General features: G+C 39.4%; 1 pseudogene; it reads left to right on the top strand.

The window, feature by feature from the left end:
* The first annotated feature begins 19,326 nt into the window (after positions 1–19,326).
* On the top strand, positions 19,327–22,783 carry LOC106003214 (annotated as a pseudogene).
* The last annotated feature ends 201 nt before the right edge of the window (positions 22,784–22,984 follow it).

Consider the following 22,984-nt stretch of genomic DNA (forward strand, 5'->3'; position numbering starts at 1 on the left):
TGACAAGTATATAATGACTATTCAGTTTCAGAAAAAAATCAATAATGGTAAAATATTGCCATGTCTTTGTATTATATTTTTCCTTCACATTCCAGATGATGAAGTTGGACCTTGACTTCATATTAAATTTAGAAATTAATTCAAAATATATCAGATTAAACCCAAGCACCACAAAAAATGATTGATAGGAATTGTACTCATTACATTGCTCATATAACTGTAACCCCTCTGTACAGCATTTTTACAATAAAAACATTTTAAAATGTTCTGACAAAAAATATTTTTTTTAAATTAAAATAAGGTGCAATGGCTCTCTTCTGTAATCTAAATTACTCAGGAGCAGAGGTAGGAATATCTGTCTAGGACTAGCTGGAAAAAGCATGAGACTATCAAAATATAGACTGAAGCAAAAAATGGCTGAGGCTGTGGCTTAGCATGAAACTCTACTAAGAGTCAACAGTGAATGAATAAGCAAAACGTGGTACACCCATACAGTGGGATATAGTTTGGTCTTGAGAAAGATGTACTCCTGTATGCTATAATATGGAAGAAGCTTGAAATATCATGCTAAATGAAAGAGGCCAATCACAAAATACCCTGACCACCTGGTACTTGATTCTACTTGTAAGAAACACCTCCAATAGGCAAGTCATTCATGTCTGTGTAAGCCTGGAAGGGATGGAGGCAGATAAAGATATGGCTAGACACGTCATATTCTCTGTGTGACTACACTTAAGACCTATCACCTGACAGAAATACTAGTCACTTAAGTTTTGCAGAAGAAAAGATCAAAGTTATTGTCTGGACCATGGCATCAATATTTTTGAAATGTAGACTCCCTGAAGAAGTAAGGAGCAACATAAGCTTAATTCTTCCTGAGAACAAAAGAAAGAACCATGTTCATTATGTCCTGATAAAGCTAACTAGGTCCTATTTATCAATTAAAAAAATTTTTCTTTAAATCCTGTGGTGCTCCCTTCCTTTCAGCCTCTGTGTGTGTGTGTGTGTGTGTGTGTGTGTGTGTGTGTCTGTGTGTGTCTGTGTGTGTGAGTGTGTGTGTGTTTTCTAGAAATATCACAGGGCAGCCACTTCCAGGGTCTCTCAGACACTCACTTGCGATGACCTTAGGAAATCCAATTGTTCTATTAAGAGAAAGAATCATCTTTCTTTTGCTGTTAGAACTGTACTCAGTATTTTTTAAATGGTCTAAAAATGATATAAAATAACTTAAGAGAAGCATAGTGGAATTGTGCTTAAGCTTTATTTAACACTCTCAATATTCATGCCACTTGCTCTGAGAGTTTAATTTCAATGCTACTTAGCATCTTCCAAGGCAGAAAGAAAGAACTAATTTCATTAGCATATCATCCCAAAGTATTTCCCACTCTCCGCCAGCCCCTAAATTCTGCTCTTCTTTTTCCTAAGTGTGTCTTTGCCCAGAAGCTAAGAAGGGACAAGAGCATTGGTGGCTGACTCTCCATGGTTAAGGAAAGCATTCTTTACATTCTTTACATTTTTAAATATAACAGGCTCTGGCGGGAAGACCAAAGGAAAGTCGGCCCTTTTATTATATGGAGTAAGTAATAATCCACAATGCTAAACCAAAGATTTCCACATCTTTTTTTTTTAAACCCTTTCTTCTGATCATAGATTCATGAGCTATGGGAAGTAGGTGGAAATCATCCCAGAAGAAGAAAGTGTACCAGGAGTATCTGCAAATTCAAATGTTCTCAAGTCAATAGGCAAGTTTCAAAGAAATGGTATGTTCTCAAGTCAATAGGCAAGTTTCAAAGAAATGGTATGTTCTCAAGTCAATAGGCAAGTTTCAAAGAAATGGCTGGTAGAGTCTAGAATTCTACCAGTTAATAGCATTTGAAGAACTTGGGGAGGCCATGCAACACAAATATTGTCAAATCACCGTCAAGATACCCTCAGACTTCTTTAAAGAACCCTTAAATTAGCCATCTGTAAAATCGAATGTGTTCACAAAGAGTCATACAATAAAATCAAAAGAGTGGTCTTGAATTCTGCTCTGGCTACTGGGAAGTAGAAACTAATAAGAATAGTTTGATTCCAGGCAGTCCCTACTGTGAGCCTCATAGATTAAACCTTGGCACCAGGTCTTACAGAGACAGACAACTGCAATGGATGGGCCCTTAGGCCTGAGAGTCCCCAGGAAGTCACACAATGTCTTAAAGGCAGACAGAGGGTGCTGTCACCCTGGGGAGTGTACATAGGAAAATCCTGCTTTCCTAGTATTATAAGGTCTAATGAGAGAAAGGCTAATAAGCCCCTTAACACCATAGCCAGGTATTCTCAACTGATTCATCAGCCCCTGCTGAGTGGCCTGACACTTAGGACCCAGATCATATCCTAAGATGTCTTTGCAGATGCTCTGCACCTTGCTGACCTAGGTCTTGGAGGACAGAGTGAAGAGATGATAGTAAAGTTGACCTCTCCAGTATCAGGGGAAGGTTGAGAAGAGGAGAATAAAAGAATTTACTTAAGCCAAGATCAGCAGACATGGTGAACAAGAGCTCAGATTCCTTATATACCCCTCTAAATTTGAATCTCCCTGCACTGTGCAGTCTGTAAGATCTATGGCCTGATGCTCATATCCAGCTGCTCTGCACCCTAATCCTTCATCTATAAGGTGGTAGTCATTACAAAACCTCCCTCACACAGTTGTTTTAAGGATTGAGACACTGTAAATGAAGAGCTCAGCCCAGATCACAGTACTTAGTATATCACAAAAATCTCATTGGACCGAAGAGATTATTTAAATCTAGTCTTTCTTTCTTTAAATCCTCCTTCCTGTGCTACATTGCAAATACTCACATATATATGCATAACTATACATGTATATATGTGTATTCATACATATATATAGGTGGCAGAGGTATCTTTCTCCATACCCTTCTGCATCAGCATTTCACCTATAGTTTCCTGTTCAGCATTGAAGGGAAGAATAAAAGGGAAGTCTGTCCACAATCTTTTGGATGTATCCTCTTGGTGAAAATAAGACCGAGTATACATGATGGGACCCATACAAGACAAACACCATTCTAAGCATACTGAGGAAAAAGAGAATACTCTTTTGGACGAGGGGAAAGAGAAAATGAAGTGGATAATGAGAGAAGGAACGGAAAGCTATCTGCTTACAAAAGGAACTGCCATTAGTAATCTGCCTCAGTGGTCCCCATAGATGTGACACCTTCCAGAACTTTGCCTTTGGACATGGTCTCCACTCAGCTATTGGCCTTCCTCAGAGCCCCCTAGACTCTGGTGAGTTGGAGATCTTCAGATTCTAACCTCAGAGGATGACATTGTGGAAAGCTCTGGATTAAATGTGTTCAACTGCCAAGAGCTGCATTCCAACCTTAATTCCTCATGCTGTGTTCAATCTAAGATTGGAGTCCCACAAAATCCTACTGACTGGAATTAAGCATATTTTCTGAGCACATTGAGGGTTGTTTTTCTTATGTAGAGAAATTATGTAACTACAACAAGAAAGATAAGAGAAAAGGGGTAGATTTTTAAAAATGTAGGAAGTGCCTTTACTTTCTTACATGTCTCCCCTATGAATCATGCTAATACTGGTGATGCCACTTTCTATGTTGTACAGAAAGAAACTGAGATTCAATGAGTGGCAAAGCCAGGCTTCAAACCCAGGGCTCCAAATCTTATCTCAACCAGCAGTGCTTCTTACTGCACCAATTTGTTGCACTATTATGTGACTGCAAACTGGGCATTCTTCTGTAGCTAGCATTTTTATGGCCTTTTTCTCACTTATAAAGTGAGGAAATTAGAATAAATCACCTCCACTTACTTTGCAGCTCTGTAATTTATTAAAAAGGACCTTTCCTGCAAGGCAAAGGCCTGACAATAACAGGATTCTTTCCACGTTTGGAAACACCCTGTCCCCTCACTCACAGAGGGAGACAAAGCTGAGATCCGTGGGGGAACTGGTCATGGGCTGAGAAACCAGGCAAGTGTGAATTCTAATCCTGATGCTGACATTGACTTCCTCTTAATCCTTCGAGTCACTTTGTTTTTGAGTTTCCATCTATGCAACAAGGTTAATGGGACTCATCAATCTCCTGAAGGATGGGGGTAGTTCATGTCTGCTCAGCATTTGTAAGGATCTAAAGCCTCATGTCTGAACACTTGTGGTAGGTTTATATCAGGATGTCTTAAGATACAAAAGTCATGAATGCTCCCAGATGAGTTATGAAAACTGAATTAAGAATAATGGGATATGTTCCAGCAAATCTGCTTGATTTCCTGGAATGTAGCCGTCATTTTGAAAAGCAGCAGTTCATTTATTTGTTGAGAGATTAAGAGAAAAATAGGTAGCTAAAATCCAACCTATTAGAAAGCACACTAGAAATTCAAAAATAAAACCATACGGGTTAGAGTTCAACCACTACTAAGAAAACAATATGATCCATTTTCTTTCTCTCCCCTTCTACCATGTATGGTTACCAAGAGAATTATAGAATAAATTAGAATTAAACTACTCTTCTCATATAAATGGTCAGAAATTTTTAATCAGAAGAAACGTTCTGGGGGAAAAAAAACACCAGAATCATCCAGAACACTCAAAATGTACTCAGAACTTCGAAGGGTGAAAATAGCCCAACTAAACAGGAAACCTCCAGATTTTAAACTTGACTGGGAAGTTAAGCAATCTGTCAGGTGAGCTTTGTGTAGATGGAAATGTGTGTGTGATTTTTTTTTTGATACATTGCAAGTAAATGTATCTTGGTCATACAGCTTTAAGCAGCAATTTTTTTCTTAGCCTATTGTGGTAAAACTGCCTTGGAAAAGCTGACAGGGAAGATAGAAGGTTTGCCAGCTGTGCACTAACATCTGCATTTGCTCTGTGCTGTATGCAATAGGAAGAGGAGTTTTCTGGTGTTTCTCTCATATCTCCTTATCAGCAGACTGATCACTTCTGCACAGTGAGATTCACTTTTGTTTTTTTTTTCTCAATTTTTTCCCCCCGGCAGCCCTTCTTAGACTGTGATAAATCAGGGACTTCTTTTTCCCACTCTGGACTCCGTTATGACATCACCGTAGCTATACAAACCCCAGAGTGAAGCAAACAAAAGAATTTTCCATTTTCTTCTTCATTCAATGAGGCTCCATTTTCTGTCACACTGCAACCTTTTGACCTGTGTCCTAACAGCACTGGTCACTCAAGGGCAGAAGTTCAGCCATAGGTTAAGTGTGTGTGTGTTTATGCTGAGGAGTAGGTCTGTTCGTGCTCACTTCCTGTTGTCCTCCTGCCCAAACCAATTGCTCTCCCAAAGCCCTGAGATCCCGCCTGCTGAGTGAGCCCCTACTGCTGAAATGTGAAAAAGACAAAGCTTGTTTTTCCTATCTCCTCCCCACCCCCAAGTCACCAAGCATTCCTGTCTTAGCTCTTGCCTTACCTAGAGAAGACTGAGGGAATAGAAAACACTGACTATCCAATTGATTCCAAGTATTTTCTCAGTTTGCATTTTATGACATCTGTTAACCTCTGTATTAAAATATACTTTTGGAAGCTGATGAGCTGGTGGCTCATGCCTGTGATTGTAGCTTACTCTGCAGGCTGAGATCTAAAGATTGTCATTCAAAGGAAGTCTGAGGAAAGTCCAGGGGACTCTCATCTTCAATTAACCACCAAAAAGCCAAAAATGAGGCTGTTCTTCACATGGTAGAGCACCAGCCCTAAGTGAAAAGGCAAAGGGACACAATCCAGACCTTGAGTTCAAGCCTTAGTATGCACACGTGTGTACACACACACACACACTCACACTACTTTTGGGTGCTGTTTTTAAATGTTAAAAGCTAATAGAAAAGCATAAATGACATAACTGAAGCACCATATGGAAACAAATTATGTGAGAAATGTTCGGCTTTAAATAAGAAAGTCACAAAATTTTCTCTGTTGAGTCTCCCCCCGCCCTTATATTATACATGTTTTCTCTGTGTACCTCTCCTACTATTGACCTTCCTTATCATCTTATAATGCTGCCTTTAGGAGATGAAATACTCTGTTGCTAACATTTATCCCAACCCTAACTAACTGATGGGGTATGGACAGCATCGTTGCACACAAGTATTCATTCATTGATTCATTTGCTGATTCATTCGTTCATGTATTCATTCATCTAGTCCACCCAAATACATATTCAATCATTCATTTTCTTCATCTTCCAGACCGACTCAAGTTCTCAAAAACCAGTTGTCTGGCTTGGCTAGAGTTTAAAATAGGACAAAATAGCCCTGAAAGGCCAGTTTTCTATTGACCCTTGAAGGATGCCCCAGAAAAGATATTTAACTTGGTATCTTTCCAGTAACACTGATTTACTCTCCTTACTGCCTCCCTTCTTCCGTCCCATGTCTGTATGACAGACTAGAAGACCTAGCAATCGGCATATAATTAACTGCTTGACCTCTGTTCAGCTATGTGGATAGATGATATGCAATGCTTCCTTCCCTCTTTTCCTTTTTCTGCCAGAATTCCAAACTATGCAAGTCCCCTCTGTTGCTCAATCTCTTGTTTCATCTTCCCCCATATGGTGTGACAGATCACTACAGCAAACCATTATGGATGGGGCCCCCGTGTGGGAAGACTGCCCTATAGAGTCAGATTAATGATCTTCTTGGAGTAATGCCACATTCTATTTTCCAGAGGCCAAATCCGGATGCCACTAAGGAAGATTAAAAAAAAATACATAGACACTTAATCATGCAATGTTATACTTCTCACTGCCAGCTGCTCATCAAATTTGGAGATGAAACAAGAGGATTTATAATCCTTGAAATTTCATCTGAGCCTGTGCTGTCACAGAGGTCCTTCTTACCATATGGTCCTTCATTTTTACAAGGTTCCAGGAAAACCCACAAGGGCACTGAGTCCCAAGAGTTAATTTCATTTTGTCTGTTTACTTCCTATTCTAGCAAGAGATAAGATGAAATGGAATACTCCCATCCCATTCTTTTTGCTTTATGTCTCTGTCCTCTTCCAGTATAAGCACAGTGTAGCTCCCTGCCTAAAATATGCAATTCATCTTCCCAAAGGGGGTTTAACATTTCTTGCTGTAGATTTTCCTTCATACAGCTGTTCCATGTTTTTCATCCAAATTTATCCTAGCTTCCCTGTCTGGGATTGCTGACATTGTCTTCATTCTGGTTTGCTCTAAGAACTTTTATAATCCTTGGTGATGGTGTATGCTTTCTCCTATCTAATTCAAAGATAGGACATAGTTCATTAGATATGATTTTGCCCCAATGACAGTAGGAGAATAAATCTGTTATGGAACTCTTTTCCCAAGACTATTCTGTAACTTCCTATAAAACTTAGGAGCCAAGTATCTTTCATTCAAGATGTACATAATAGATACCAAATATTTAAAGGATCCTATGGAAAAACCAACATTAGATTTTTAACTAATAAAATAAAATAAAATAAATAGTATCAAAGATCCCTTCAACCTGGAGAAGAGTAAAACACATTTGATCTCATCAGGCCTGTTTCCATAAAGTAAAGTTGTATAGGGTTCCAGGTGCTTTCAGTAAACAAAAATATTTGAAGGAGCTGGAAAAGGATGGGAAAGTCAAGGTCAAGGTCATGAGAAGGAACCTGAATAATTGGTAGGATTAAAGTGGAAGTTGAAAACACTATCTTGACTATGATTTAAACATTTGTTGATATAATTGTTTGAAGAATAAGTCTTGATCAAATACTAAAAGTATTTGATTCACTCCACAGAAGACATAAAGAGACTAGAAACAGATTTTATTTTTCTAGAAATCCAAAGAGAGACTCCATTCAGACAGACAGGTAGAAGATAAATTAACTATATTCATTGACCATGACCCAGTAGTCTGACTCACACAGAAAAGAGGATGAACACTACAGCTCAAAGCACACGCTAAAGCTAGAACTAGACTGGAATTCTCTGTCAGGTGCTAGCTGAGTAGTCTGCACAAGTTACTTAACCACTCTGTGTCTGTTTTACCATCAGTCAGATGAGAATAATGCATTTACTCTAAATATTGATGAAAACTATTATGAATACATGATGAGCACTGCCTAAGAATTTATTATTGCTGCTGCTGCTACTAGTGATAGAGCCAAGAAGCAAGAGGAACTTTTACTACTTTAAACTCTGGCAAGCCAACCAGTTTGAGGAAAAAGGCTAGAATTCAGAGTGATTTTGGTGGATGAGCACAGGGAAAAGTTGCTAAAGAGGGAAGAGAATGATAAGGATGACTTAAAAATAAGGTCTGCATAGTTGAAATTTTTCCAGGGCAGACTTTTTATCCCACATTCTTACTACCTCAAATTCCCCGTTATGGGGGCTAAAAATGTTCTTGCTGCCCCTATCCAAAAACATAATTCTCCTGCCTTTCAGAGAATTATCTAGGATATTTTCTGTTTATAATTAGCTTTGTAAAAACCCAAATTAGGTCCCAGTTCAGTACCCTCTATGGAACTCATTCTTACCCTTGTACAAGGTAAGATTTTGAAAAGTACACCTAGTTAGAAAAGATGATCTAATAAAGAGAAGAGGAGGGGGAATGTAGTTTTCAAAAAAAATTCAATGTAGAGTCTAAAAAAAGACGAGCGAGGGGAAGCTGGGAATGTGGCTTAGTGGTAGAGTGCTAGCCTTGAACAAAAGAAGTTCAAGGACGTGCCCAGGCCCTGAGTTCAAGCCTCAAGGGTGACAAGAAAATAAAACTAAAAAAAGATTGAGGGAAGGGTGGGTTGAGGGAGAGATGGGTGAGAATGTTGAAAGGTGTGACATTGATCAAGATGCATAGTATTCATAAATCTTTGTTAAATGGAAAATTCTTTGTACAACTAAAGGTAATAACAATAGTAATATGATCTATGTGCTGGAAATATCTTGAACAAAAGCAAAGTAAAGAGAAAATTCAAAGGACATATACACAGGACACAAGTACATCTAAGAACTCTACAGGAGAGAAAGGAGATGGGAAAAACAAAGATGATGGATGCTACAGTGAGAACACTGAATCCATAGGGAAGAGAACAGAGGAGGGCATAGACATCTTTGGAGGGAATATGGGCAGTGTCCATTGGAAAGAAGCTTCATCCTTAGGAGTAAAAAGGAGATCTGGTATGTCACGTCTCTAGCCTTCAGTTCCCTTAATGTTCTAGTTTTTAAAATGTGGATTCAAAATCAAATAACAGCATCTATACAATTTAGAAATCAGACTAAGAGACCCATCTATCATACCTGTATCCTAACTACCCATGAGCAGAATTCAGCCAACTGAATTTCCAATCCAGTTCACAAAAGATTTTTTTTTAAAGTGGTAGATACTAGGAAGGTAGCTTAGTGGTAGAGTGCTTTCCTTGCATGCATGAGGTGCTGGGTTCAATTCCTCAGCACTACATAAGCAGAAAAAGCCAGAAGTGGCACTGTGGCTCAAGTGGTAGAGTGCTAGCTTTGAGCTGAAGAGCTGAGGGACAGTGCTCAGGCCCAGAGTTCAGGCCCCACAACTAACAACAACAAAAAAAATGCCAAATGTTGTTGGCTATAGAACATTGAACTCTGAAGAATTTTAAGATTCACTACCATTAGACTGGCAATCATTTTACTTTTTCCAGGTGAAGAAGCAGGTGAAGAAAATTTGATAAAGAGTGATTGGTTTCCCATACAACCTGAGAAATTAATCACATTCAAGAATGAAAGAATGTATAAGTGTAATATATAATGATAATCAGGAAGGACATTATCTTGTCTAATTTTAATCAACTGTTGGCTTAGATAAATAGAGATTTAACTGGTTGGTTGATTTTTTTTCAGTTTATGTGTTTTCAAGTGCTCTGTGAGTTTTGTTTTTAATGTCTTTCTCCCTTTCTTTTGAGAATCTATGGCAAGTTGACATACATATGGTGAACATATGGCCTGCCCCTAATTGATTTAATTTAAAAGAGGACCCAGGGGAAAGCTCTGAGCACTATCTGTTTGAGAGCTTTGGGGAATGTTTAGTTCAGAGTGAATGGTATAAGACCCCATTTGAGTAGCAAAAGAATGGTAGAAGTAAGATACTATTAGAGGCTGGGCATTATCCATACATGGCAAGAAGTAGCAATGGCACAAAGCATTAGGCTAAATGTCATGCCAGTTTCTAAATTGGCAGGACTATATTTTAAAATGATGATACTAATTTCAAGAAATACTTCTTAATTGCTTGCACTGAATTCTCCTTACTTGTAAAACCATCACTTCTCAGGGAAAACAGCACTGCCTATTTAATCAAAAGCCCTTTTCTTATTTAGAAATCAATTTGCCTACATTCCAGAATGATCCTGTGTTTGCCTAATGCATCCTCTACCATATAGAGCTAATTATGTAGCTAAACTACTGCAGGAGAGATGATGCAATGGGCAGCATTCCTTCCCTACAGACAGACATAAATAAAGCCATGTGTCTATTGTCTGTTTGCTAAATGGCTCTTAGATAATAGTAATCCAGCTCGGCTGTAAGGAAACCAAAACTGAATTACTACATTCTCTTTATTTTCCTCCCTGCTCTGGCTCCAACAATAAAGTCAGAATACTTGCCATTAATTTTTGATGAACTTACTCATTTGAAGCTTATTCAAATTCTTAATATTGGGTGACAGAACTAAATTACCAATATATGACATCTGTTCATGGGCTTATTGGTATTTTACGGACAAAAATGCCCAACATCTAAAGCAATTTTTCTATGTAACAAAAGTGAAGGACACACAGATATGGAAGTACTTCATAAGAATTTATAACTGGTTGATTTAATACATATTCATAGCTAATACAGTATGTGGGTATATACAAGTATATTTTATATAATAAAAATATATAATACCCATCTATCTACATGTGTGTTTGTAATACATAATATTCGTGTGTGCCTTTTCTTTCTTATCTCTTTAGTCCTTAGCCTGACATATAGGCGAGAATTTCCATAGTTTATATAAGTGGTATGAAGTGAGTAATTGTATCATGGTAGTGGTACTACTACTAATGGTAATATTGCTGCAAATAGTATAGCTCCTATGTAGTGACCTTCTACAAAGTCCAGGCCCAAATGTAAATATGCTTCGAACTCCTTCAAATCCTGGTAATAGTCTTCTGAGAAAGATTATGTTATGCCTCAGATTATGGATGAGGAAACTGAAGTGTGAAGAGGTTAAAAAGTGTGCTTGAGGATAATGAGCTACTGATAGAGAATCCAAATAAACTAGTTGTAACCACCGAACTTTTCCAACTAAGTTCAGAGTGCACTTTGCATTTCAACAAGCTCTCATTGGAAAACATAATGCTATTTTTGTTTGAAGAGTATGATTTCACTTATGCCCTCCTCTTCTGGGAGTTAATTCAGTCATATTGAATTGTTCTGGCAAATTGTTAAGGTCTCTGTATTCATAACCAATAAAATAGAAGAAATTGGGGTGGTGACCTTTGGTTCTGGAAATGGACTGCATTATGAGTTGAAAAAGCCAGAAAATATTTCCAAAGTACCTTTCTTTGTGAATTTCCAAGTGCCTGAGAAAACCTTAGAAATGTTATTATTGCTCCTAATTACCAACCCTTGGACTATCCTCAAATTCTCTGCAATAAGGAGTTCCACCGTTGCTTTATAGTAATTCCACACACAAAAAAATAAATATTTAGAAACTTTCTGTTAGAAATTCATATTAAGAAAGGAGTCTTTTGCACTGTCTTCAGTAGGTATCATCTGAGTACACTAATGTATTTTAATGTCTTATAAACTGACCTATGGAAAAAATAAAAAAATTGCCCTCTTGAAGCTCATATAGACATAGAATGAAGGAGAAAAAATGTCCTAACAAATTTCTGTGTATCATAACCATATATTTTATTCCATTCAGTGGCACCCAAAGAGACAGAGCCAGTCTAAATATTACTTTAGAGCCAATTATTAGTTCATCTATGTATCTGACACAGAAAACTAGAAACACTATTAATGCCACTACTTAATCAGTGGGAACTTGAATTTCAATAGTTCCCACAATCAAATGCGTGATTTGAAAAATTGCTCCCTTAAACTTTCTGCACTACAACATCAAAATTACTTCCTAATAATAGAAAGGCAGAAGATCTGGGGTTTGAATTCAGAGCCTGGGCATTGTCTCTGAGCTTTTTCGTTCAAGGCTAGTGCTCTACCATTTGAAGCACTGCTTCACTTCCGATTTTTTGGTGATTAATTGTAGACAAAGAGTCTTAAGGACTTTTCTGCAAAGGCTGGCTTTGAACTGATTCTTAGATCTCAGCTTCCTGAATAGTTAGGATTACAGGTGTATGCCACTGGAGACCAGCCAAATACTCTTTTTATTATGGCCCACTTTAGCACATTTAAACTAGTCCTGATGGGAAGTTTGAAAACATGACCACAGGACATGTAACTTACAATTGAGCAATATATACTGCTCATCACTCAGTGTGTTGATGGGAGCAGAACAAAGCTGATCAGGAAATTCATTCACCAGAAGCTAATGATCCTGCTTAATAGATAGATCCCTCTTGCTAAGAAAAGACAATTCGAGTAAATATTTGCACATTGAACAATTTACATTCTTCCTTTCCCATAAATGTCTCTACCTTTCATCAAAGATCCACTTGTCACCTGCACAAATTGCAGGTGTTGAAGTCAGATTTGTGACCCTAAGAGCATCTTTGCCATTTGGAATGACCTACGCTTCCAAAAATGTGCCCTATGTCTGTAAACAGTGGAGCTTCTCTAGTTTTCACTAAGGAGCACAAAGTGTAGGCCAGGCAGCTGGCTCACATATCACCCAGGGTGTCAGGAAACTTCTCTCTGAAGTGCTCTGGTTTTCTGATCAGGAGACACCTGTCATGCTGGTCACGTAATAGAGAAAGCATGGGGTTGAGATGCCAGTGCTTGGCTTTGGGGCCTCACTTGGCCTCCAGGAATGTGTGAGTATAAGCTCATTCTGTTGTTTTTTGGCCTCTGATCCTCACTGGAAAGCTGCGTGCATTTGGTTTCATGAGCTATAAACCCTTTCCCCAGTTCTCCACACCTGGGATTTTATGACCAATCAAAAGGATAAGGGTACAGTGAACAATAACAGTGATGGTCTTCAATCTCTCCTAAGGGCTTCTCTGAATTCATTTGGAATTGGGTACCTTAGAGAATATTTCTTTGCAGAAATTTATCTTCAATGTTTTTACTTGGAAAACATATCCCCACCATACATAATTCAATTAGACATTATGAATATTGGAAATTATTGTGTGTCTCTCATTGACCAGGGAGCTTTACATTCCAATTTTGTAAATTTGAGTCAATAGGTTCAAAACAGATATAAGCCAGTAGGAAGAGATCAATGAAATTTATTTCAAAGAAATCACAGTAACAAAGAGCTGTTAGAAAATAACTTTTTTGTTTGCTTGAAACTTTTCAAAATGGCAAGACATGGAGCTAGTTGCCAGTTTTCACAAAAATTCCCTGGAGTTTTTCAGAACCGTTTGGGGCCAACTGACTTGCCACCTCAGCCAACAAATGATGCCTCATGATCAAAAAAACCCAAGTTTGAGAAGCAGCTTAGTTTAAAAGCCACCACTCAAACAGGAGAATGCCACCAATGGCACTGAGCACCACAGTAACATTTTCATGACACTTTATACTTAAAACTATGAAATGTTACCTTCCAATTCAAATACCTACAAATAAAACTCAGAAGACATTTCACACAGAGCAAGTGCTTTGTTTTACTTTATTTTTTTAAAGGGCATTTTCTTTGTACAGGATATCCTAAAGTCATATAACCAACTGAAAAGTCCAATTTTATGTAGAATCACAGGTATGACATGCTGGAAGCTTTAAATATGTTTCCTGGTTTCAAAAATGATGGGAAGCCCATACAATCTGTACCTGTAAATTCACAAGCGTGAAATGGAAACAGCCACCATTCATCTGCATCCTGTCTAGAGCTATAAAACTGTCTTCAGACAATCTGAAAAGCATTGTGATGTTTCCACATAGAAAAGACTTTCTAATGTATCCCAAAAGTGACAGACAGAGGTGGGAAATAGCCACTAAATATAAGCTTTTTAGTGTATTTCATAGTGCTTCTAATAGCTGGAATCATTAGAATCTGTAGAACTTTCTTGTCTGACATGTTAGCTCTGTTCAGTGAACTGTGTAGTTACTCCAGTCTCCACACTCCAAGTGAACTCTACAGCCAAGGTCTCCCTATGCTAGTTTTTCCCTCCTAACTGTTGTCTGCCTTCTTTCTCAGGGATGATAACACACCCAGGTGGCTTGGGAGTATCTACAGGTGGTTTATTTCCTCAGTGTTCCAAGGGTCTATTTGAGAGTCTCAGAATCATAGACTCAAGAATAATAGATCAAATCACTTTCCCTTCTTTCCCAAACACTCTCTAACAGTTAACACTTTTGTTAAAGACAACTAGTAAAGTTCCATATCTTAAAAGTGACCATTCCAATGGAATCATATCTTACTTCTCACAAGCTGTCCTAGGTTAATGTATTCCAAACCCCTATTTTGTTTTCCCCTTCATAAAAACATTTCCAGCTCCTCTTTACCAAACTACTACACAGTTCTTGCTTGTGGCTATTCAAAAATTAGCAGTCAGCCCAAAGAAATTAAGTTTTAAAAAGCCTGGCTTTTAAGTATTTTCATACTATGACTTCAACCTTACTTGTTGATTCCTTATTCTTCCATATAGCCTTTCTTATTTCTCAATAGTATTTAATCTTGTGTTCTAGACTTTTCATGGCTTTATCTACCCAGAAGATATGCTGTGTCAACAACAATTACTACCTCAGCCTATTTTTTTCTTTCCTAGTGATATGATTTAGATAAGAAAGCAAGAAGATTGTAACCACTGAACAAAAGGTGACAGTTTGGCCAATTGCACTACCACTGATGGCTGACTCAAAGAACAGCCTGCTGGTGTCAGCCAGCATTTCTACTAAAAGCCTGGATTCCCTAGTACCCTCTAATTTGACTATCACTTTGGATGAATAAGACGCATAATATTAAGACTTCCTAGGTAAGTAGTAGATCAGACATTTCCTCCTTATATCTCCATGCACGAGAAGAGTCAAGGTAATAAAGGAAAGACTATATATTAAGAAGTAAAAAAGAGGAACTGCATCAAGACTCAGGAAAGAGAAGACAAGACAACTAGAAAGTATGGGAAAGCAAGTGCTGCAGAGAAAAGTAAGAAAATGCCCACGGTTCCAATGCTGGTTCTTTGTGGCGGCGGGGGGGGGGGGGGGGGGGGGGGGGGGGGGGGGGGGGGGGGGGGGGGGGTGAGATGAGGACATCTTTAGCCAGAACACAAGGCAAACCATACAACGCTGATGACAATTACACTTGTAATCCTATCCACAGGGGAAACCTATAGCTGTTGAAAGCCTTCAGTGAGTGGAGAGATTTGGTCTGAGGAAGACTGATTCTGTGTGACAAGAGAAAACATCTATTCTGTTGCTCATCCACATCCTTAAGAACTACATCTGTGTGACATGTTGAGAAAGGGACTGTTTGAGACACAACCATATTAGGAACCCCCCAAAAAAAGAAATTTTGTTAAGTCAGAGATCCTGTTACAGAGTTTGATGGGAGACAGCCACTAGAGGCAGTTGAAGAGAGAAGCTGCGTTAGACTCAGGCAGACCTACTGAGAAGCTCAAGCAGCAAGGAGTTCACACTGGTTGGTGGTTCTACCCTCTGATGTAAGAAACCCTTCATCTGTGGATTACTACAGACACTGAGGGTTCCAAACCCAAGGCTCCATATGTCACATGTGGCTTTCTGCAGAAGCCCAGGAGGGCAGATCACTGGATTTGACAGCCCCACCACAGAGTGCTTTGGTGCTGGAAAGGGTCTACAATGCTGATACCCAGTGGTGACAATAACAGGTTCCCTCCATTTTCCAAGTCCAATACGAAACTCGGTGCTCGGCTGCTCCCATTCTATGATGCACTCATGGGACATCCCTGGGCTTGGACATTTGCAGGCTCTGGATGTAAAACCTAGGTAACCTTTGTAGCAAGTGGAAACCTGTCCAGCCCTGAGACCCAAAATACCAATCACTCTTAGTAGCAATGGCTCCTGAATTTCAATGCAACAACATTAGCTTCAAAAATGAACGCAGCCCTGACATGGATGATATATCCCTGACCAGCCTACCCCTCAGTCTGCATCTAGAACCAGCTGTAGTAGATGGAACAGAAAGAAACCCCAAGAATTTCTAGATGGACCAAATTACATTATATACATGCATGAAAACATCACAATAAACCCATTATTTTGTGCAATTAATGTATACTAAATGCTTTTATTAAACATTCATAAATAATAATGGCTAATAGATTACCATTCAAGACTCATTCATCCACCACCAGAGAATGAGAATGAGAGGATAATTCAAGCTTTCTTGAGAAACTTTCAGCTTCAGGAACACTTTTAATGATTACTTGTTTGATCTACAATTTGGTATTCAAAACTTCCTATTCTTGTTTAGTATTTTTTTAGAGGTCAAATAGTAAATGGTCCCTTCTCAAGGCATAATGCATTCTGAGAATAATCTTTATTTCTTGTCCTTTTGGCCCCATTTGTGACATTTCTTCAGCCTGAAGAGCACACATTCATTTCTACTTTTAAAGTCTACCCATTTAAGGACCTATTCAAATAGCACTTCCTTTTGTCTCTACTGTTTCCCAAATACATACCGTGGTTCTATCAACTCTCTTTCCCCCACCACTATGATCATTCAATACTTTCTGAACTGTATAATGGCCTCTGAGGCTTCACTTCCTGTCAATCACAGCCCATCCGAATGTACTTACCATAATGCTGCCGGATTGATCTTTTCAAACATGAATCTCATTATGGTATTCCCTGCATAAAAGCTTTTAATGATTCTCTCTTTCAATACACTACACAAAAAGTCCTTCACCTTCCTGTACACACAGATGGTTCCACCTGAATTCAGTTCTGATAATTCCCCAGTGATTTTTTGATCAGGTAATTACTTCTGCTCTTCCCTACTCCAGAAAAAAAAATAACTGTTTCCTTCTCTGGGTACTATCGAATTATGCTTATTTATCATTTCTTCCTTTGATCTTGTGTTCTCTATGAGATCTAAGTTTTCTAAGGGTGGGACTCTAGAGACAGAATGTAGGTTCACACCTTCCCTGCTATCCATTGACAGAGCAATCTTGTGTAGTGGTTAGCTTTTACTACAATGATGCATGCCACAAAACTGCACATTTGCAGAGAAATTCTTTTTGGATCATGAACCTATGGGTTGATGAGTAGTTCTGATTTGGATCAAGCATTGCTGAATTTGTTGTGCCTGGTCATGCATTTTTAATTAGTGCTGTGTCAGCGGGGTCTGATCCACTCAGCGATGGTGTCTGTGGAGCAACTCATTTCCACTATCTAGTCTCTCATCCATCCAGCAGGTCTGGACTTGCAGAGGCAAAGTTTCAAGGGACTGCAGAAGAAGCACCTGACTTCTTGAGACATAGACTGGGAATGCGCACAATGACTTATTTGCCCAATCTATTGGCCAAAGCAAACACACTGTAAATTCAAAGAAAAGGAAAATACACTGCAGGTATTTAAAGCAATGGTTGTAAAGATGTATTGCAAAGTATGTGGGTAAAAATAAGCTATTGACTGGGGCAACTTGTGTAATCATTCTGTTCCCTTTTGGGCTGCTTGACCTTTAGTAATTTGCTCTTCAGATTAATTGAGATATAGCTAACAAATAAAACTCATATGCTTAAGGTACACAAGTTGATGTTTTCATGTGTGTCTACACTGAGAAATGCTCACCACACTCAAACTAACCATCACTTTTATCATCTCATATAGTTGTAATTTTTTCATGTGTATAATGAAAATTTTAACATCTATTTACTTAGTAGATTTCAAGTATATAATATAGTCTTGTTTTCTATAGTTACTGTACAGGAGAATAGATATCTTGAGCAGAACTTATGCAGCTTGCATAAGGAGTATATATCAAGAAGATGACAAAATGACTCATTTTCCCACTGAACAGACATCTATGAATAGGAATAACTTTATAAAAGCTAAGACAACTCAAAAGAGACCAAGCATCAGTGGCAGACACAATCCTTGTTACAAAGGCTAAACTCTGGAGCACTGATGTTTGCAGCCAACCTGGGCATGATAGTTTCATAGACATCATCTCCAAAATAACCAGCAAAAAAGCAGGGACTCTTCTTTCCCATAATTCTTCTCCTCTTCCTTCCTTCTGCTGAGATAACCCAGGACACTATGCATGCTAGGCAAATTCTCTACCACTCAGCTATATCCACAGCCCCACTGCCTTCTTCTTGTTCTTCTACTTATGCTGAGATCAAATCCTGGACACCATGAGTGACAGGAAAGTGTTTACTCCTGAGGTATGTCCCTGACCTCCACACCAGGCATAACAGCCCAGTTTTCCCACACCAGCATAGATTTCAGATCTTCCCCAGAACCAGGCTAACTTCCTCGGCTTCTGGCTGCACACAGTCTAGCTGCTACAGTCACAGATTCTAGGCCTGCCCAAGACCAGGCCAGACACTCCAGCTCCATGAGTCCAGCTCAACACCATCACACCGGAGACAATATTTTCAGCTCTCTTTTGAGAGACAAAATATATCCATACCATAGCAAACATTATTTCTTAAGTTTAAAAGAAAATTGAAGGCTAATTAGGGGGCTAGTGAGACTATAGTCTGACAACTCACTGTAAGCCTTACAATCGTCATATCTAAGACATGCCTGCAAAGCTAGAGTAATACAGTCCTTTCCTCCCTCCAGCTCATATTATGGGGATAACACTTGTTTCCTCCAGTGTCTAACACTTTCTGCTTTTCTGATTGACTCCTTCCTACCCATCATACCTCTGGAATATTTTCTCCAAAAAATACCTCTGAAATATAACATAGCAGAGTGAACTTGACTTCTTTGTATTACTGAAACTCATCTCTGTCTTTACATCATCATCTAAAATAAGGATAAAAGTTGACCAGGCTTGTTATGCTAGCTCCTTGGGAAGTTAACATTAGAAGGATGGTAGTTTGAAGTCAAATAGCAAATTTATCCTGAGCAAAGTGTTTGTGAGACCCCATCTTAATAAAAACACTGAACACTGTCATGACACCAGTCATCCCACAGATGGAGGAAGGATAAACTGGAGGATTGCAGTCCAGGAAGGCTGGGACATAAACACAAGATCCTATCTCTAAAAATGACAAAAACAAAATGGACTGGGGTCATGGATAAAGTGGAGAAACGCCTACTTGGCAAGTTCACACTCCAGTACACCTCTTTCAAAAAAAAGTTGATGGAATATGGCAAAGATTAAATGAGACCACACATGAGATCCTAGAACATATGCCAATTCTTTCTTTTGGATGATCTCAAGCAGACGATCTGAGCGTCAGGAGATCCTATGTTTAGGTAAACTTATAAAAAGATGGAATGCATTCTCTTGTTTATTATTGAGTCTGAGTGAAGAAAGACCAATAACAGAATTCAATTATAGCTTGGCTACCATGGTTTTGGGATGGTTTAGAACATTTTCAGCTCTGAAAAATCCGACTTCTCCCAAATAACTCAAAGTTCTTGTTTCTTCATAGATGCTTTCTCTTACCTTAACTGGGTCCATTGGTCTACAAGACCAATTCCAAGGCAGAACAGAGTAGTATAAGCCCTCCACTTCCTCGATATGCTTCAAAATAAACACAACAAAACAACATATGTATAGATGCATTGAATACATAAACTGTTTTGTTAAATGGCAAAAGAAAATCAGTACATACCCTACAAATAAAGAAAAATGAGGGAAAGGTTGGGAGGGGAGAATGATGAAAAAGGTGACATTGATCAAGATGCACTGTATTCATCAACTGCTTTGTTGAATGTCAACTCCTTTATACGTAAAGATAATAAAAATATTTTTAAACTTTATAAGCTGGACACTGGTGGCTTATGCCTGTAATCCTAGCTATTCAGGAGGTTGACTTTTGAGGATCATGGTTCAAAGCCAGCCCCAGCAGAAAAGACCGCCATGGGACTCTTATCTTCAATTAACCACTCAAAAACTGAAAGTGGTGCTGTGGAAGAGCACTAGCCTTGAGCACAAAGAGGCTGAGGGACAGTGCCCAGACCCTGAATCCAAGCCCCCAAACCAACCAACCAACCAACCAATCAACAAAAATATTCTCATTTAGAAATTGCACAGGGTTCAGCTAAAAAAATAATGTGTTATTGTAGAAATTCATTTGATCAACTTTAATTGGCTGTATGATACTCTTATTCTATCAACATCGTTCTCCCTATTCCCCCAAACTCTATTTCAGAAAAATCTTTACCAGAAATAAAAGCTCAAGTTATGAAACCACCAAACATTTTGAAATCTCAGAACACTGTGAATTAAGAACATGGTATGCTATACAAGATTTAACTTATAGACCTTAACATAAATGACTGTGAATCATCTATCTAAAAGTGTATTAATCATACAGCAGTAATTGCATGATATAGATGAATATAGATATTCATTAAAATGGTATTTATCTTATACCTAGAACCGTGTGTGTGTGTGTGTGTGTGTGTGTGTATCAGAGATTTTCTTATTATGGGATTAATTGATAAAAACATTTTCTCTGGCAGCGCCAGTGGTAATGGCTTTGGGACTGGGTGGCTGGCCACTGGAGTGAGCCCTGTGCCCGGCACGGCCTGCACCATGGCCATCTCTGCCGCCTCCTGGAGCACTTGGAGAGCTGCACGAGCTCTTCCATGGCCTCCATGAAGACCTACAAGCAGTGCCCTAGCAGCTGCTGGGGACGGCGGGGACAGAAGAGAAGGTAATCAGAGGTTTTGATGAAAAGCAACAGGAATGAATGAAACGCTGGCAGCGATGGGGCAGAACTTTGACAGGCACCCCAGTCTTTCCGTAACCCCACGATGCCTAAGCTACGGAAACTACCTGAAGGACCTTGCCAAACTCTATCGGGAATTTAGGATCAGGCCTTTGACAGCCACACCTAGGGGCCGAGGAGACATGAAGTATGGCACATGTGCCTTAGAAAATGAACATATGGATGGTAGGGGAAAAACAAAGGGGGGGGGGGTAACAACACTCGATAGGAAGTGGACTCATTACCTCATGAAACTGTAACCCCTCTGTACATGTGTGTGTGTGTGTGTGTGTGTGTGTGTGTGTATGAAAATGAACACATGAATCAGCTACAAACTCAAAGGGCATTGCTTCTACAAGGCACTGAGAGGCTGACCAGAGCATCTGACATACTGAGCGTTCTCATCAGATTGCCACAGAGACGGATCAGTTTGTCTCAGAAATCACAGAGGAGCTAGGGGAGCAACGGCAGCAGTGGAACGTACTGAGAACCGATTGGTAAACACAAAGGAAAAGAGGAAGAGTTGAAAGAGTCTCCGTTCAATGTCCAGGAAAGTGACAACCAACAAGCTGCTGCCTTCCATTGTCATCTTGTTGGAGAGAGCCATCCTGGGAGGCCTGGTTTATTACAGATTCTTTAGCAAGCCTTGAACTTCCTGTTGGGGAGGGTTTGTGGACTAGAACCTGGACCCTGTGAATGAATGATGTCAGGGATATGTTGCTACTTTGGGCCAACCATTCAAGGATGTACTGTGTAGCCACACTGGGATGAGGGAGAATTATGACCTCTGAAGTGCAAGATGATCCATCGAGGCATGGTTAAGATAATAAATTTATTTACACTAGAAAGGGGCCTTCGACTACCTTGTCCTGGGCTGAATACCCAGAACCAAGAGCAGCCTCGACCACCAAACCTCCAAGCCTCCAGTGGGCAGCCCCGCCCCGTGGTTAATTGGTCTGCAACCCAACAATCCCCAAAAGTTATGACCTCCAAAGCTCCAAAGCTTCAAAGGGCAAGGCTTTTTCCTTTTCCTTTCCTTCCTCCTTCTCGACAGGCCTGTCCTTCTTTCCAGGCCTTCCCCTTTTCCCTTCCACCACTTCCTTCAGGCCTTCCAACTCTCCATAGGCCTGCCCTGCTATGCCCGGTGGTCAGTTGCCTTCTTCCCCTTTTACTCTCCCTCAACTTTCTTTCCTCCCAGGTCGTTCCCCTCATGCTCTCTCACCACTTCCTTCCTTCCAGGTCTTTCCCCTTTTCCTCCCCTTTTCTGAACATGCAATCTTTATATAGGCTGTGCCCCTCCCCCACTCCAACGGGTCTACAGCCAGTTTTCAACTGTCATTCATGCCCCTTCCCCCAGCTGTCCACTGTCCAATCATTTCTTGACAGCTCAGCATGTGAGGCTTGACGCCCCACCCCCTGCAGCAGCATGCCCTGCCCCCTTTGGTGGCATGCCCCGCCCTCTCCAGTGGGCCAGGCCACCGGGCCAAGCTGATTATTGGGCTCTGCTGATTATTGGGGCTCCCCTGGTTATTACAGGGGGGCCACAAAAGCAAGTAAATGTGAAGGAGCAACAAGAAGACCACTATAATATACTAAGGTAATAAATGCTGTTTATGTCTTCTTCAAATTAAAAAAAAAATGCTTCACTGGTTTTTTTTAGCCTATACAATTTTTTTTCTTTTTAGCCTATACAGAGTAATCATTCAGCATTCAATATTCACCGACTCTTTTCAGCAGCTAATACAATCTCTTTTAATTAGGCCCAAGGAAATTGAGAGTAAACCTAGACAGATTTCACAGAGCTTATAAGTCATGTGTTTGTGTCTGTATTTGTCTTAGGATGGGAAAGGGCCACTGTAAAATATATAAGTCACCACATATATAAAATACTGGATGAAAAGGAACTAGGAAATAAAACAGCCTAGGAAGAGTATAATATGTAGAGTAAGAAGATGAAGATAATAAAAGTTTACACATGAGTGGTTTCTATAAGGTTAGTACTACTTTAAA

This window comes from Dipodomys ordii, unplaced genomic scaffold, assembly GCF_000151885.1.
Source record: "Dipodomys ordii isolate 6190 unplaced genomic scaffold, Dord_2.0 Scaffold1, whole genome shotgun sequence".
NCBI lineage: Eukaryota > Metazoa > Chordata > Mammalia > Rodentia > Heteromyidae > Dipodomys > Dipodomys ordii.